This window comes from Microcebus murinus, chromosome 17 (assembly GCF_040939455.1).
Source record: "Microcebus murinus isolate Inina chromosome 17, M.murinus_Inina_mat1.0, whole genome shotgun sequence".
Taxonomy (NCBI): Eukaryota; Metazoa; Chordata; class Mammalia; order Primates; family Cheirogaleidae; genus Microcebus; species Microcebus murinus.
In genome coordinates, this window is record NC_134120.1 from 11,741,373 (window position 1) to 11,760,506 (window position 19,134).

The 19,134-nt window shown below is 36.5% G+C and overlaps 1 pseudogene; it reads left to right on the top strand.

Moving 5' to 3' along the window:
- Positions 1-649: 649 nt before the first annotated feature.
- LOC105876723 (serpin B3-like) lies at positions 650-6,755 on the top strand (annotated as a pseudogene).
- Positions 6,756-19,134: the final 12,379 nt, after the last annotated feature.

A 19,134-nucleotide genomic window follows, 5' to 3' on the forward strand; every position in this document is an offset into this window, starting at 1 on the left:
ACTGAGACTCTCATAGGCTTCCTGATAACACCTGCTTCCTCCAAGAACACAGGTGAGAGCTTTCAGATGCTCCACATAATAATATTAATTATTTGTTAGAATAATAACAATAATGTGTTTTATATCTTGCATCTATTTAACACTGTCTACTTGTATTTTGCTTTTCTGCAAGGGCAAAATTAAAATACCCACTTCATCGGATTCATCCTTTCAAGTATTTATTTCCAAGTGAACAAATGCACCCTTAGAAGCAGAGTGCCTTGCAGCCACAGAACCTTGAAGAAAAAGTCAGAGGTGCCTCTTGAAAGCTGGCTGGATAGCGCCCACAGAAATTTTCATCTGAGCATTTGTTATAAAGCCTTTCTGCCTAGACCTAGTACAGTGAGCAATGAAGAAGAGATGAAGATGTTCCTTTTCCTGTTGACAAAGTCTTAGAAAATAGTAATTTTGTTAAACTTGTAATCTTGACATTAATATGTGACCTTATAGCAAGCTTGAAAAGTAAAAAGAAGGAAAACTTTAATTGCCAGAATCCTATAACCCCTATATGTCACCTTCTCTAAGAAAACTTATTATAAAGTGATGCTCTATTCAGTAAAGTCATTTTAAAATGAATCTGATGCTTTTCCAGGAGTTTTAGATCACACCAAGGTCACCATGAAGTCACTCAGTGAAGCAAACACCCAGTTTGCTTTAGGTATGTTCTGACAGTTTGGAAAATCAAAGGAGGACGACATCTTCTATTCCCCTTTGAGCATCACATCAGCATTTTCGATGCTTCTATTAGGGTGCAGAGAAAACACTGCACTACAAATTGAGAAGGTAGGTGTCAGCTTTGTTATATTGACCTGTGTGAACGTTGCTATCCATTGCTATGTCAGTGAGCATGCTAATGGCACCAGAACAGGTGGCCTATTGGGTGGCACAGGGCCTCATGGGTGGTGATGAGGCTGATGGATACCACAGGGCATGATGGTTGGCACAAGGGCTAATGGGTAAAACAGGACCTGATGGGTGGTACAGGGGCTGATGGGTACTATAAGGCCTGATGGATGTTGCAGTGGCTCGTGGGTACTACAAGGCCTGACAAAGGTGCAGGGGCTGTGCAGAAATTCCCATAATTGAGTGAGCACTGATTTAAACAGATCTTCTGAATAAAGTTATTTTCTCCCACCTCATATCTCTTCTAGGTCCTTCACTTTAATCAAGTCACAGAAAACAAAAAACAAAGAACTACCGCATATCATGTGAGTCACAAAGTACTGCAGTTCAGAAATAGCTTGGGTATCTCAATGGGTCGTAGTTTAAACTGGGACTTCATGTAAGTTAAGGAACTAAAGGCAATTTTAGAAGTATTCCGGGACAAAAAAGATTGTGACATACAGAGTGCTTTTGCATTTCGTGTCACATAATTATCATTTTCACATTTTGCTTGACTGTAACAAGGTCAGCATTGTACTTAAGGGCATGGGTCTAGAGATGCAAAGGCTGTGTTCAAATTCCAGCTCTGCTCTTCACACATAGCGAACACAGGCAAATACAACTGCTGAGTCACACTGACCTTGTACCAACAAACTAGGGGTAATAATAAATCTGACTCAATACATGCAAATACATGCAAACATTTACAACAGTGCCTAGCCTCTAAAAAGCCATAATAAAAGATATTACCATAAAATAATTATTATACTAATGACAGTAATGTTGCAAAAATAATTTATTTTTCACTGTCATCAATGAAATAGAGAAGAATAAGCAAAATACAATTATATCTTAAGAAATGATACCTGTGAGAAATATTGATTTAGAGCCTCAATGGTGCAAAACTCTTAGCTACAAAGCAGACGTTTCTAGAACCAGACAGGTTTAGGTTCAAACCTTGGCTTTGCTAATTTATGTCTCTTTAGAGAGATTTGTTTAATTTTCTGAACTTCCTTGTTTTTATCTAAATTGAACAAAAGACTTCCAGCTACCCACATAAAGCCTTCAGCTGAGTACCAGGCTCACACTGCGCTTACATGCAGAGAATGACCATCATGAGGAAAGAGCCATAAATCACAGTCAATGTGTCTTAGAAGATGATTCCATCAAGGGGTAGAACAGAGCTTCATGTCATAACATACGTAAAAAATTAAAACTCCAACATAATGATATCCTCGATGACTATTAGAAATGAAATATGGTTCTTGCCCTTGAGATGCTTAGAGTTTAGCTGGGAAGTTATACTTAACCATTTAAACCAATGAGGGGACAATTCAGTGGTAGAATAGTGTTACATCTTTAGTTCAAAAGAAAAACGATTGGATGTTTTAGAGCAAGAAGAAAGAATTTACTGGAAGAAGTTAAATATAAGATAGATTTTGAAGAGTATGTAAGGTAAAAATATAGCAAAATCAGGGAATTGTCACAAAAGGTCATCTGTGAGACCACTCACCGTTAGGTATTGACACCACAGACTTAGCATGGGTTTAGTAATTTCATTGATAGGGCATTTCAATGAGGTCCCTTTTCATGTTTGAAGGGTGAAAAGCCAGGAAATGTGCATCACCAATTGCAAAATTTCTGACTGAATTACACAAACGCACTGATGTGTATGAGCTGAAGATTGCCAACAGGCTTTATGGAGAAAAGACTTATCAATTCCTTGAGATAATTTCACCTGATCTACCAAAACTTTCATCTGCATCCTGGGTCCTAAGTGTCTGAATGCTCTAATGTGGAAGGGCAAGGAAGATGAGTCTAGTCCTCTCAGGTGGGGAGCATTCACTCAGGGTGCATCAGCTGGATTACCACAACTCCATCCAGGACTCTGATAATGCACCAGGAAAGTGTGGTTTTAGGGATAATCTGATGAGGAAACAGGAGGTGTGGTAGCACAGTGAGTCATGAGATGCCAGTAATATAGAGCACATGTTGGTGGAAAATGTAAGACTAATGGGTATTACCGGAGTGGGCAGGCTTGGGTGAATCCCTGTGGACAGCTGGAGATGTACCAGGATATACTGAAATGCCTGAGGAAGACACAAAGTTGAGAAATGACTTGGGTGGAATTACTGGAAAGAAGCCTCAGAAGCAAGTCTCCTGCTTCAGGGCAAGGTGCTTTGGAGCTTGCCAATCATAGCCTCTTCTGCCCCAACTTTTGCCAGTTGGTATTGACCTGCAGTTACCTCTTTCATGTGCCAGCCTGTACCCCTTTCACGTGGACTATGTAGCAGCTGCACAAAAATAGGCTTGGGCAGGAGATAGTGGATATGTTCAGGGTTTGGAATCAGCTTACTATAATTATAAATAATTAAATTTGGTAACAATAATACATAGCTGTTGATACCTTACCCTTAATTCCTCTTTTATTCCTTTACATCTCAAAACAATATTTAGATAATGTAAATCTAAAATTGCAAAAATTTCTGACTGAATTACACAAACGCACTGTTGTGTACGAGCTGAAGATTGACAACAGGCTTGTGTGGAATTTTACCTGGTCTGTGTGGAATCTGTTGATTTTCAAAATGCTGCAGAAGAAAATGAAAAGAGGATTAACTCGTGGGTGGAAACTCAGACAAATGGTAAGAGGACTTCTCATTATAGGAACACTTTTGAGTCTCTTGTGTTAGTGTGCTTGACACTGCATGGGGTTCTTAGAGTGGGTGTAGAGATGAATTTGCATAGTGGAGGCAGGAGGATTCTGCAAAAGATGAACCAGTCCACGTTAATGTGGGAGAGTAAAGGGGGGAAATCGCACGGCAGGGAATCATAGGAAACCAATTGCGCAGTAACACAACAGCAGGACTGTTTGCAGATGGCCCCACATGACTATATCATTATGCACCCCAAGACTGCACAGGCCCATTTCAAGGTCATATCCTTTTCTTTAAGTCAGACACAATTTTTGACTACCAAACTTTAAGAGAAAACATTACAAAGGATCCCTTCTCCTTAACTAACTGGGAAATGAGCAGCCCTCCTGTAAGCCACTCTTTTTACCACCTGAGCTGAAGCTGCAGGGACAACATCTACACTCACTTAGTCTGCAGGGATTGTCACAGCCATCTTTCTCGTGCATAGTAGAGAGCTTACCAAAGGTTTCATTCTATGAACATCCCTCCTACCTCCCAATTGTCATTACAGGACAAATTTACAGCAATTCAAGATGGGAATTAATGGAAAAGTTCCCCAGGAAGTAGTGTCTGACAGCACAGGGCATGTATTTCAGAGCATAGAGTCCATATTTGTCCTAAATTACAATCAAGTCCTACTCCTCTGTGATTGAAGTTGACTAAAATAGGAAGACAGGAAGGGAGGGAGAGATGAATTCTTAATAGATATGTTGAAAGATCAGATAAAATCAGTTTATCAGTATTCAGTGTAGGTGACTGAACTCACCCATAGACAGAGAGCCTTCACCCCTTTCCCATCACAAGGAGTGGAATGTCCTACAGGGCTAACTCTATGGGGCAGCAGCCATGAGGACAGCTGAGTCTGGTGAACTGTTGGTCAGTGAGTTTCTAAAGTAGTGACTTGGTGAATAATTAATGATCAGTCACAAACTTTTGCGAAGCATCTTCCAGACAAACCATTTGTACCTTACATGACAAATGCTTCTTTTCCTTTCCTTGCAGGAAAAATCAAAGACCTATTTCCTAAGAAGACTCTCAACAGCACCACCATACTGGTTCTTGTGAACGCAGTCTATTTCAAAGGGCAGTGGAAGGATAAATTTAATAAAGAAGATACTAAAGAGAAAAAATTTTGGCTGAACAAGGTATTGCCTATACTTTATTTATGTGATGTAATGTACTTGTACAGGGAATGTTAATTTTTCTTATTTCAGGATTTTATGGAGGTACAAATATTTTGGATACAAGTAATACCTTTGTCTCATCCAAGCCAGGGCTAGAGGTGTGCCCTTCCCCCATACAGTGTGCTCCTGCTCCATTAGTTGTGAGTTTACCCACCCATACCCCCTCACCTGACCGACATCCAATGAATATTACTACCATATGAGCACCTTCATGTTGACTAGTTAGTACCAATTTGATAGCGAGTACGTGTGCTGCTTATTTTTTCGTGCTTGTGATACCTCACTTCGAAGGATGGGCTCAAGTTCTATCCAGGACAATATAAGAGGTGCTAGATCACCATTGTTTTTTGTAGTTGAGTAGTATTCCACAGTATACATTTTATATACATAAAATAGTAGTAGTAATAGTAATAGTATTCCATAGTATACTTTCCATAGTACCACATTTTATTAATCTACTCATGTCAAATTTAAACACATCCTATGGAATGTACCATGCAAAGTAAAACATTCTTATAACTTTCATTCTTATAACTTTATTTAGCTACGAATACCTACAGAAACTCCTTATCCTATTCAGAAAATTCCTGCCTCATTTCTTAGAAAGAGAAAGATGTGTTGGTAACTCAATACTATTATCATTTTTGGCTTATGTCTCACTTGGTATTTGTTTGGCACATTAATGTATTGCAGGTCACAAGCAAATCTGTACAGACAATGAATCAAAGAAAATCCTTTAATTTTACCTTGCTGGAGGATGTGCAGGCTAAAGTTCTGGAAATACCATACACAGGTGAAGACCTAAGCATGATTGTGCTGCTGCCAAATGAAATAGATGGTCTGCAGAAGGTAAAACCTTGCATCCACAATCCTTCTATTGCCTGATTTTCTTCCTAAGGTACCAAGTCTAAACAAGGCTAAAGGTTTTGGGCAAAGGAGCCTCAAACTAATGAAAGATTAAAACTGAGGAACAATAATTCACTTTTCTATTACACATTTTTAACATAACACCTGACACAAACTGAAGGCTTCAGCAATTATTAATTAATTAGTGTTATATACAGTGGACCTCAATTTGATGGTATTATTATACAACACTTTACATTTGATTGAGAGAAATATATAGCACTGTGGAAAAAATTTATAAATACATAAAGCAAAAAAGGAATTATAATAGAGTAGACACTGTAATTGCAGTATGTGGTAAGTAATGTATAGAGGAAAGTAAGTCTATTCAAAATTGACACATGTAAGAGGCTGTTGGCATAAGGAATGGTGAAATAGAGTTCATTTAGTACAAATTGATGTAATGAATCTGTTTTTACATATATATACATATGTACATACATATTTACTTACACATATATAATCAAATGTACATATATAATCATGACTGTTATTTTGTTTATTAGAATATCTAATAAACTGAACCTTTTGTATTTTTATTTATTGCTAAAATAAAAACTAATTCATATTCAATTCTCTATTAAGCTGTGTTAGAGGTCTGTAGCTAACCAGGTCAGTTTCTTTTTTTCATTTTTATAGCTTGAAGGTAAACTCACTGCTGAGAAATTGATAGAATGGACAAGTTCACAGAATATGAGCAAGAGAGATGTGGATTTATACTTACCTTGGTTCAAAGTGGAAGAGAGCTATGACCTCAAGGACATGTTGGTGGCAATGAGGATGGTTGACCTTTTTGTCTGCACATGATGCTGACCTCTCAGGCATGACTGGGAGGCAGTTTCTTACAGTGTCTAAAGTCCTACACAAGGCATTTGTAGAGGTCACGGAGGAGGGAACAGAGGCTGCTGCTGCCACCTGCATAGCTGTGGAATTTTCATCTGCTCCTTCTCCTATTACTGAAGAGTTCCATTGTAATGGCTCTTTCCTGTTCATCAAGCAAAGTAAGACCAACAGCATCCTCTTCTTTGGCAGAGTCTCCTCCCCTTAGATGTGATTAGTCTGTAATTTTTGGAAGATGTTCACAGAGTTGTTCCAGTAAACTTATTGCTTGAAACAAGAGGTTGTCTTGATTCATTTTTCTTTTCAATCTCATAGTCATCACCAAGAATTTAATGGTTGAAATAGCATGTCTCTATATTTCTGTTTCTAAACACATATATAAATCTACCTTCTCTCCAATAAAAATTTCCTTGGGGAAAAATGTCCAACTTCAAGATAATATAAAAGGTTATTTAATTACAATATCTTCTAAATTTGAAATATAATTGTTTGCAAACTATTTAAAATGAACCAAACCAAATCTTACTTTCTCTTCAAACTCATTAACCTAGACACCCACAGTACTTTGAATTTAGGTCATAACTGGGATCCTTCTTACATATCTAAATTTTATGATTCTATAAAATACATTATCAATAAAATAATGTCTTAAATTATTTTTTGTTTCACCTTTTTTCTCTCCACAAAATGCAAGTGGCCAATCACACCTAAAAAAGATAATTTCAAAATATATTAATCATACAGACAGAAAAATTCTAAACTAGAGTAGGGCATGATGAGTCCAGAGTGGTAGGCAGATGCTAGAACATGAAGAGCCTTGTAAACCACAATAAGAAACTTTCTGTTTTATCCTGAAGAGAATAGGAAGCTCATTTCACACTTTGATTATTTGTTTCTCTGAGAATGAAATAAAATCATTATATTTGTGTCTTGAAAATCCAATTCTGGCTACTCTGATATAAATGGATGAGAATAAAGAACACTCTGGTTACTGTGACATAAATTAGGAAACCATTAGAGTGGTGGTAGTAGAGATGGAGAGAAAGAGATAACTCATGAGACTTATTTAGGAACGAATGGACACAGAATTATGGCAACAGATTAGATATAGGAAAGTGAAGAAAAGCCAAGAAAGACACCCAAGTTTCTGAGCTAGCCAGCTAGATTTTTTTTTGGAGAGAAGAGAGGATCATGGGTTAAAATTAGAATTGAATTTGAGGCTCTTTTAAGATCCAAATAGATTTGTCTGGCAGGCACATGAAAATATTAGTGTAGAACTCAGAGACAGGATATGTTCAGAAGCTCTAAATTAGTGATGTTCAATATAAAATTGCTGAGCTACTGGCATAAATATGATAACTGTACCTAAAGGCAAAGATGAGATGCTAGGGAGAAAGGTTAGATTCAGAAGAGAGGAGGGTCTAGAACTGACATTAAAGTATACCAATATGCAAAGGCCAGGATTGAAAATTTTTATTTTCTAGAAGGTAGCATTATTCATGGATTTATGTTTATCCCAGATTCTTCCCAGTCACTACTAAATCCCAGCTGATTTCAAAAAATATAAATTTAGAGGATTTGACCGAGGTCAAATTTTCCTCAATAGATTTTCCTTGTACATCTTTAATTAGCTTGTATTTCTCTGTCCCTTAAAGTGTATTTTGTAACGTAATTTATGGTTGATGCTTATTTTCCTTCTAATGCCCTGTTAGGTTTCAATAGTTTATGATTCTGGAACCAAGAGCTATCTGATTACCTGCTTCAGACAGATTATAGTATCAGCCCATAGACTCTGGAACATGAGATACTGTGCTATTAACCATGCAAGAGAGTCTATAAAGCATTGAATCATGAGATTCTGTAACTGTCCCAGGTACAAAATGTCCGAATACTGGTCTGTTGCTTAACTGGCTGCTTCACAGAGAAGAAACAAACTAGAATTCTTCCAATTACACAGCACAATGAATAGAGACAAGATGACAGCACTTGTAGTTCATGTTTACTAAACTTATTAAAAGAATAAAAGCTCACAGAATCACTGACACTTGCTCATGGTGGCCAATGGTGCAAAGAATGCTAAGGCTTTAAGATTCATTGTGTTTGAACAATGGTCCCAGACCTCCTGTGCAGCTTCCAGAGAACCAATGTTGATATCTTGCACATTGAAAATAAACACATTTAATGTTTTGGCCTCTCAAGTTATTTACTCACATTACTTAATGTGTATTTATTGGAAGATAATGCCAAATAAGTGGCTGAGCAACATAAGGATAGAATCTGCCTCATTTTACTTTTTATCTTTTATGGAACCTAGGACAATCCTGGCACAAAGTAAGCATACAAAACATACTTGAAGAAGTAGTGATGATGAACCAAATAAACAAATACATAGTGAATGAACAAATGATCAGATTGTGGCTCTGGTGTAAGCAGACATAGCTGAACTGGTCTGTATGTCCTGTCTTCTCCAAACCTGATTTCCTTGACTGCTGAGAAAAATTTCTAGAGGAAACCTGGCCTATCACCCTCAGTGAAGTGTAAATGGATGGATTTCGGCTTATGGATATGGAGCCCAGGGGACCCCATATTGCTCATCTGACAGAAGGAAGAAAGGAAGCTTAGAATTGACCTAACGAGATATGTTGGTGAGAGGCTGAGTCAGGACTGGAACTAGTTAGTATTCAGTCTCCACCTTGACTCCTAGGGCTCTTTAACTAGTTACCTGAATCCATCTTTCCTTCAATGGCTGCCTGTGTCCAACCAAACAAGCCCTCTGTGAAAGTATCTGAAAGAAAAGTATCTTTTCTCATTTAAAACATTAACATACTAAAAAGAAAAAAGAAAAATGGGAATCTTCCTATAATACTATATATTTAATTTTTTAAAGTGAAGGAGGGACTTCCATTCCAGATAAGAAGGGGTAGACTTGTTTCTCCATAATTCTCTCTGCTACATACAAACAGAAGCCCAAAAACTACACAAGAGACAAGAGACAATGGAATATTCCGAAAGCTTCCAAGAAAAAATAAATGTGATTTGTGCCTCCAGGACTGGAGGGACATCACAGCAGCAAGTGATCTAACAGCCCCTTGCTCAACAGAAAAAAAGACAGGGATCCTGCATTTCTTGGCAGCCCAGGTAGGCTCATTCCTTTCCCTGGTTAAACAGTGAGTCACCACCAGGGGGAGGAATAGGAAGCTTGCAAATCATGATCAGCCAGGGGAAGTTCTCTCCTCTTCCTGAACTCACCTGCCATTCTGAGAGGTACCAGGTGGCCAGGTAGCACCAGCAGGGAGAATCCAGGTGAAGGAGTTAAAACTATTCCACGCTGGCATATTGACTATTTAAATTAACTCTTGAAAACAGCACGCAAAGAAGATAATTCTAAACGTTGTGCTGTTTCTCAAAAGCAGAAGTTGAAATTCCCATGTGAAAGATACCCTGCCTATACCAAAAGAAATAACATTTTTATCCTCAAGGATGAGAAGTTAAAACTAAAAGAATTCTGTACAGGCCCTTTAAAATAACTCTTATCTTTTAAGTCCCCCCAAATAATTTAGTAGCTTCTTTACAATTTACTATTCTTTAACCAATGCAATATATAAGTGACTGCAGGGGCCAAGTGAAAACCTAATTTTGTTTTTCTCCCTTTTCCATGAAAATTAAAATTTTAATTTAAAAAAAAAGTGAAAAGAGCATTATATAAGCTCTCCCTCCCAGATTTTCTTGCACTCAAACCTGAGTATATTTTAGTAAATTCTGATATTATGAGCTGATCCTATTTAAGGCCACATTTTTTAATCTTTTGGCTTAAAGACTTCTTTTCAGAGGATATGCTACATCCAGTTTCAATAAGTATACACAGGGAGGCAGACTCAGGACTGGAAAGACAATTCCCAGGAAGACTTCAGTCTTTCGGCTATAGTGAAAACATTCGTTAAGCCTGGACTTATCTCTGGACTAGATTGGTTATCCGCTCCTGAGCTCATTTAAGACATATGGGGCCACATGCAATGAGGCAACTTTGCCCTCAACTGCTATTAGTTCTCACACCCATGATGATTAAACAGGGTAAGTTACCTACTGCCTCACCTTTCTGCTTCCCTTTTCCCCCAGTTTCCTCTTTCCCTGACATCCATCCCTACACTTCCTGCTACCCAGGACATGGATTTTTTTTGTGGTTTTAATTCCACCTTTTATATATTGAATCATGTGATCAATAATGTATTTTATATTTTAATAATTTACAAATTTAATCAATATATACATTTATGTTTAACCACTTCATTAACTCTAGCTCTGTTTAACTTCATCAATAAATATTTTATTTTCTTATCTGAAGTTGTCGGAGAGCTGAATCTTTCTGTTTCCTCTGTTCACTGCACCTCAGTTTGTGAGCTCTTCTTCATAGGGAAAGTTCTGTGCAGTCTAGGGTAAGGATATTCCCTCCAGAGCAGTTTTGTATTTGTTTTTGCCAGGAACTCAGGGTGTTATGATACCACTATTTATGTCAGTTTTTTAGCTTGGCACTTCTCACATTATCCCACTAATACAAATTCAAGCCCATGTTATCACAGGCTCATGGTTATAATTTATTACTTATTTATTATCACCATCATTTAGAGACCAAGGCCAAAAATAATGATACTTCCTTTAAATCTTCTTTCCACATAGTTAAATTCTTTTCCTAATCCAATACTTCACCAAGCATGTTGCTCATTAAGGGCTCCAGTATCATGCAATTTCTCAGTTCCACCAACTCACTGCATAGAGTTTTGGTGTAGTATCAAAAAGAAATATCACAGTTAATTAAAAAGGCTATGAAAATTCCCCTTTATTTTCCAAAGACATATCTGTATGAGGTCATAACTTCCTCATATACTTGTCAACAAACAAAAACTCAAACTCTGTAAAATAATTTGAAGAGGTTTGTTCTGAGCCTCACATGCGCAACCATGGGCCAGAGAGCCATGGCCACGAAGCCCAATAATCCACTGTGGTTGGGTTATAGTTTGGTATTATACATTCTAGGGAGACAGGAATTACATGTAAAATTATAAACCAATACATGGAAGGCATACATTGGTTTGGCCTGAAAAGGCAGGACATCTTGAAGCAGGGATTTACAGGTTACAGGTGGGTTTAAAGATTCCTTGATTTGTAATTGGTTAAAGAAATGAAGCTTTGTCTAAAGGCTTGGAGAGTTTTAAGATAAGGAAGCCTGTTAATCAGAGACAAGCTACCAGATATATACCAGACATATACCACAACTTGATTGATCTATTAAGTAAATTGATGTACTGCCTATGTGTTTTAATCTTTTTCCTACATGGTCATAGACTTGTTAATGATTTTGTATCTTATTGTTACAAAAAATAACTCCAAAAGTGACAGGGCATAACTACATGTATCTGGCTTGCCTTCTCCTCAGGGTCAGCAACTCAGCTCTAAGGGTATTTTTCTGAGAGGTTGCCTGTGCCAAGAGGGAATCCATTCAGTCAGCTGGAGGGGGCTTAAGATTTTATTTTATTTTACATACTTCAACTAAAACAACTATTATAATAAATTGAATGCACATGCAGGTATATAAATATAGCCAGATATTAATTACACTAAATCAAACATTAGATTTGCAAAAATGTAAAACAATGCCTCTTTTACCACTAATTTTTTTTGTGTTGGAAAACACAGCTTTTTTTTCATAAAAATCTGTAATTTACATTAACATGCAATGATTGTATTGTTATTTAATGTGAAGATATTGTTATATGTTTTAAATATTTATATTTAAGCCTTTTCCATTTAAATTTCTAATGCAGTAAATATCATTAGAAAAATGCACATAAACAAAAGTTCTTTGAAATTCAAATAATTCTGAAAAGTGTAAATGGGTCCTGATACCAAACTGTCTGGGCAGCGCTGCACTGTGCATTTCTGCTGCATATAATAGTTTTCCTTTCTCTTATCTTTCTCAGTATGCTACTCCATCTCCTTTTATTCTTTCCATCACCTGCTTTTCCCCTAGTTTCCAAACTTTGCTTCTTTATCATTATGTCATTTCTTCTCTCTAGATGACTTCAACCACTCACATTATTTTAACAACCTCCAAAAGTGATGACATCCAAATTTGTATCTGTAACCTGATTACTTCACCAGACTCTGTGCCAGTAAAACCAGCCATCTAAACCTTGGATGTTTCTTAAAAAGCAAAACTCAAATATTCCCAGATGGAGCATGTGAGTGAATGGTACCATCATTGAATCCTGCCACCTAAGTCAGATCTGTGAGTCTTCTTACACTCCTTTTTCTTTTACCTCCCTCATTCATTACCAAGTCCTATAGTTTTTGCTTCTTAAATATTTCTTTGATTTCTCTCCTTATCCATCCCTCCATCTATTGCATTAGTTAAAAAACTCTTAGCTTATTAGATTATCAGAAATTTTACTAATGAGCTTCATGCTACTTTTCCTTTAATTGTCAAAACAAAATCCATAGTTATTTTCCTGAAAAATAAATCCAGTGGCACCACCCACATGCTTAGAACCTTTATACAGCTCCCCAGAGCTCTAGGAAACAAACAAGTCTTCCACCCTGGCATACTAGGCCTTCATCATTGGGCGATTTTCCCTCCCAATCTCATCACCTGGCTGAGTGTCCCTTTCTGCTTTTTTTTGCTTTAGCAAAATGGAATTTTTTTTTCCTCTAACACAATTTGTGGCTCTCCTCCCTCTGGTATAATGCGCCCCCTCTCAGACTTATCCGTTGTTGAACTGCTATTCATCCTTTAAACCCGGAACAAGTGTCTTCTCTTCTTCTTCTGAAGACCCTTTTGGATTCTACCAGTGTCAGTTTCTATTTGTATATAGTTGTGCAAAATTTTGCTTTCCAAGGAAACTGGTGGAAGGGTACACAAAACCTCCTTATACATTTCTTGGCAAAACTTCCTCTGAATCTGTAAGTATTTCAACGCTTTTAAAAGATGCTTTATGGATGCTTCACATTGTATCACACCAAATATTAATAGACATATATTCAAGAGTTGAAATTTAATATAATTTACAATTTATACTTCTTCATCAAGAACATTCAGAATTGTAAAATGGCATTTTCCTATAGGTGTGGCGAATAAAAATCCATGACTATGAGTCCAGGTTCGAGCCAACACCCTGTTTCACGCTAAATTGCAGTAGTTCATTCTATCACTTTTGCACATCATCACAAATTGCAGCACAGTGGAAAAGGCAAATTACATTTTAGTATCATCATGAAATTGGTTTTGGTCTTGTGGCTTTAGGAACTTCTGGTGTCCACAGATCAGAAACTCAATGGTAAACTTAAACAAAATCTGTATCATTAAATAAGGTAGTTTTTTTGTCTGTCTGTTTCTTTTTATTTTTTTCAGCATATTATGAAGGTACAAATGTTAAGGTTACATATATTGCCCTTGTCCCCCCTCCCACCTGGAGTAAGAGCTTCAAGCATGTCCATCCCCCAGTTGGTGCGCATCGCACTCGTTATGTATATATATACTCATCCTCTCCCGCCCAACCCCCCACCCCATCACTTGCCCAACACCCAATAAATGTTATTCCTATATATCCACTTAGGTGTTGATCTGTTAATACCAATTTGCTGATGAGTACATGTGGTGCTTATTTTTCCATTCTTGGGTTACTTCACTTAATAGAATGGGTTCCACCAGGAAAATACAAGAGGTGCTATATCAACATTGTTTCTTATAGCTGAATATTACTCCATGGTATACATATACCACGTTTTATTAATCCACTCTTCTATTGATGGGCACTTGGGTTGTTTCCACAGCCTTGCAATTGTGAATTGTGCTGCTATAAACATTCGAGTGAAGGTGTCTTTTTCATAGACTGACTTTTGTTCTTTTGGATAGATGCCTAGTAGTGGGATTGCTGGATCAAATGGTAGATCCACTTGTATCACTTTAAGATATCTCCATATTGCTTTCCACAGAGGTTGAACTAGTTTGCAGTCCCGCCAGGAATGTAGGAGTGTTCCTATCTCTCCACATCCATGCCAACATTTATTGTTTAGGGACTTCCTCATAAAGGCCATTCTCATTGGAGATAAGTGATAGCTCATTGTAGTTTTGATTTGCATTTCCCTGATGATTAGAGATGTTGAGAATTTTTTCATACGTTTAACATGAGGCGGGAGGGGGGCAAAGGCAATATACACAACCTTAACATTTGTACCCCCATAATATGCTGAAATAAAAAAATATTTGGAAAAAAAAAGTAAGGCAACACTCTTTCTCATAATCAGATGAAATAGTTTCTTCCCTGTCCTGTCAATGTATCCTGTCATTCTCTTCCCTTGCCAGGATCTTCCATTTGCTAATAACTTAAGAATCACATGGCGTTTACCCAGTCAGGGTGAGCAGGAGATTTGTCAGCCATGTTCCTGCCTTAAAGAGGCGAAGCCAGAAACCTTCTGTGTCCCCAGGAAGTCTTGTGCTGTTGAGTTGCTGTTGCAGCCACTGACACACGCTATCACAAGCTTTGAGGCCAGCCTTGTTGAAAACACACAGCACCACCAAGGTACTGGTGATCTCTGAAACCTTTGCTCAAGAATACCCTTATAACTTTTTTTAAAAACCATATATTCCTTGTCCATGTTTAAAATGACATCTCAAAATTTATCCCATAATCTAAATAGTTGCAGAGGATATAATTCTGGAAAATTATGAATGCTGCTATTTTAAAATAAAACAGTTTCATCATTCTTTAAATATCCAGTGAAATCTAACCGTAAGACCCACCATCATCCATATTAAAAACACATGAAAACCCTTTCAACATTCAGCTATTTTACATCATTCCTTCTTACCTTGAAATTGTATTTCCATACCTCTTCCTCCAAAGAATTTTCTCTTAATTTAATTTACTTTTATATTTGAAAGTCTTTCACTGATAATCAGGTCATACTTCTTTGCAATGAAAGTATGTATATAAATTTAAAACAAAATGTTCTTATGGCCCATGTTCCTTATTCTAAATATTTTAAAAGTTTCTTCTGGATTATCACTACACTTTCTGTCAGAATGCAATTAAAAAAACAAAAATATATGTATTTAAATTTTGGTAAATAGTTATTAAGCATACAAGCTACATTTTTATTGGACCTGCATTTCTTATTGGGGTGAATGAGAACAAAAAATTTTCTGTGGTCTTTCATTTAGGACAATGAACTAATAGGCAATGCACTTCTAAAAATGTATTGACCCTGCACCTAGCATAGAATCTTAGATTTTGTTAATAGGAGATTGAAATGTTAATAATTTTATAAGATAAAATATAATGAGGATTGCCTGTAATAGGACTAAACATTTCATGATACTTAATAAAATAGTTTTTACATGTGTATTAAATAATGCATACCCAACCTGAAAGAAAAATGGAAAATTTAATTCATGAGTTTTATCCAATGTAGCTTAAAAAAAATTCTACTCAGTAAAACATCCCAGTTAAATCTAAAATAATTCCTTGTATAACATATACTACTTTACCTGATTGGGCATTTTTCTTATATTAGAAATAAGTATTAACAAGAGCAAAAAAGAATTGATCACCTTTAAATTCATGGGTAGAAAACAATATATAGAGTTTCCAGTAGTTCTTGTACATGTTCTTTTGCTTTGATCTCTGGGGAATGCAATTTCAACAAAAGTCCAGAACTAGAAGAGGCCTGACATGATGCAAGCGCCTATAATCCTGGCACTTTGGGAGGCCAAGGCAGGAGGATCGCTTGAGGCCAGGAGTTTGAGACCAGCCTGAGCAAAAATGAGACACTGCCTCTACAAAAAATAGAAAAATTAGCTGGGTGTGGTGGCGCATGCCTATAGTTCCAGCTACTGGGGAGGCTGAGGCAGGAGTATCCCTTGAGCCTGGGAGTTTCAGGATACAGTGCGCTATTATGATGCCACTGTACTCTAGCCTGGGTGACAGAGTGAGACGCTGTCTCCACTTTCCTCTCCAAAAACAAAAAAAAAGGAACTGGAAGAGGCTGATGTATTAATGGAAAATAATTTACTGTAATCATTACTCTCACCACTATCATAAGGAGAAGGACTCTCCTATAACACTATCCTACCTGGATTTCTGCATTGTTTTAGTTTACTAATTGAAACCTTCTAGTGTCTTGGCAAAATTTTTAAAAAATAATTTCTAAAAAAGCAAAGATAAGCATCCCAGGAATAATATTGGAAATCAAAACAAATATTGACCAAATAGTAAATTTAATGCAATGGTTTCACATAAAGTAAAATTAATGTACATACTTTAACAATTGACTCTCATATTGTAAAGAAGATATCACTGAGACAAGGTCACAAGTTTTCTCATGCAGTAACAGAGAATTACTGATAAGTATGGGAGTAGATTTTATCAGACATTGGGCAACTGAGGGACCAAAGAAGGAGATGATGGTAACTGCTCCTGGAGGCCCTGGAGAGAAGTGTGTTAAAGGCGAGACCATTTTCAGGAAGACAGAGGCTGGTTCTAGAAGCAGTGAGATGGGAAGGGTGTGATGAGGTGATGCACTCAGAAATCTGCCTCAGAGGATAAGGCTTAACCAATCACCTGGCCCCCAAATATAAAGGGACCTTGGCAAATCTCTTTGGTCCATAAGTCCCTGCTTCAGGCAATGTGCTAGGGATTCCACACTTAGCTCACCATTTAAACATAAAAAAATAACTAAGAACCCATTTTACAGAGAAAGGGTCACTTAAGAACCCTTAAAAATAGACAATCAAACCTTACCTCCTTGGTAAGTTCATTTGTAGTATCTAATTATTTTTGTTGCTATAATAAACAAATTGCTTTCTTAATTTCCTTTGAAGATTGATCATTCTTAGTGCATGGAAACAAACATGATTTCCGTGTGTTAATTTGTATCCTGCAACTTTGTTAAATGCATTTCTTAGTTTTAAGTTCTTTTGTAGAATCATGAGGGTTTTCCACACATAAAATTATGTCATCTGTAAAAAGAGATCATTTTACTTTTTCCTTTATAACATGGATGTCATTCCTCCTTTTTTTCCTGTTTAATTTCTGTGGCTAGAACTTCCAATACTATCTCGAATAGATATTCCAAAAGCGAGCATCCTTGCCCTTTTCAGATTATAGGAAGAAAGCGTTCAGTCTTTAAACTTTGAGTATGATGTAAGCTGCAGGTTTTTCATATATGACCTTAATTGTATTTGATGAAGTTTTCTTCTATTACTAATTTATTGGGTACTTCTAATATGAAAGAATGTTGAATTTTGTCAAATTCTCTTTCTGTATCTATTGAGATGATCAGGTTCTGATTTGTTGTGTTCCTTTTCTCTGTTAATGAGGTATACACCAATCAATTTTCTAGGTTGAGCGTTCTTGCATTCCAGTATTTTGTTGAGGATTATTGTATCAATATTTATAAGGTATATTTATTGGTCTATACTTTTCTTTCCTTGTTATTATGTCTTTGATTATGTCTGGCTTTGGTATCAGAATAATGATGGTCTCTCACAATGAGTCAGGAAGTTTTCTCACCTCTTCAATCTTTTGGAAACCTTTGAGAAGGATTGGTGTTAATTCTGCTTCTAATGTTTAGAAGCAGAGGAACTTGACAGTGGAGTCATCCAGTTCAAGGATTTATTTTGTGAAGATGTTTTTTAGAAGCAAGTGGAACTTGACAGTGGAGTCATCCAGTTCAAGGATTTATTTTGTGAAGATGTTTTTTATTCTGATTCAATCCTCTTGTTAGTTATAGGTATATTCTGATTTTATGTTTCTTCATAACTTAGTCAAAACAGGTTATATATTTCTAGGAATTTGTCCATTTCATCTAGGTTATAAAATTTGTTTGCATAATTATTCTTCATATTCCTTCTTATTTCTGTAAAGTAGATAGTAATGTCCACACTTCATTTATGGGTTTGGTAATATTAGTCTTCTTTCTTTTTCTCCTAGTCAATCTAGCTAATGATTTCTTAATTTTGTTGATTTTTTAGTACGACAAACAATTGAATTTGTTGATCTTCTCTATTGTTTTGCTACACTATATTTGGGTTATTTCTGCTCTTAATTATTTCATTTCTTCTGCTAATTTAGGGTTTAGTTTGTTCTTCTTTCTCTACTTCCTTAAGGTATAAAGTTAGGCTGTTGATTTCCTACCATTTTAAATGTGGCTGTTTCACTCATTAATAGAGAAAATAATTCCTGGTGAGCAGAGTGAAGAGACAACCTAACAAGTGGGAAAAGTATTTGCAAACCACATCTCTGATAAGGGGTTACTATTGAAAATGTAGAACCAACTGTCAAAACTCAATAGCACAAAAACAAATAAGACTACTTAAAAATGAGCAAAGGATTGGGAGTTTGCTTTGTTGTTATAGAGTTTTGGTTGTTTTCTAGAGCTTTTACCAATTCAATCAATTTTTGGATTTTTAAAGTATCTATTTCCACAGGATAAAGAGGTTTAGAGGTTCCTACTTCACTATTTGTTCCAGCAGGGATGTTCAAGAACAATAATGGGGTTAGAGTTCAAGCACTGCAGGAACAGTTGAGAAATCA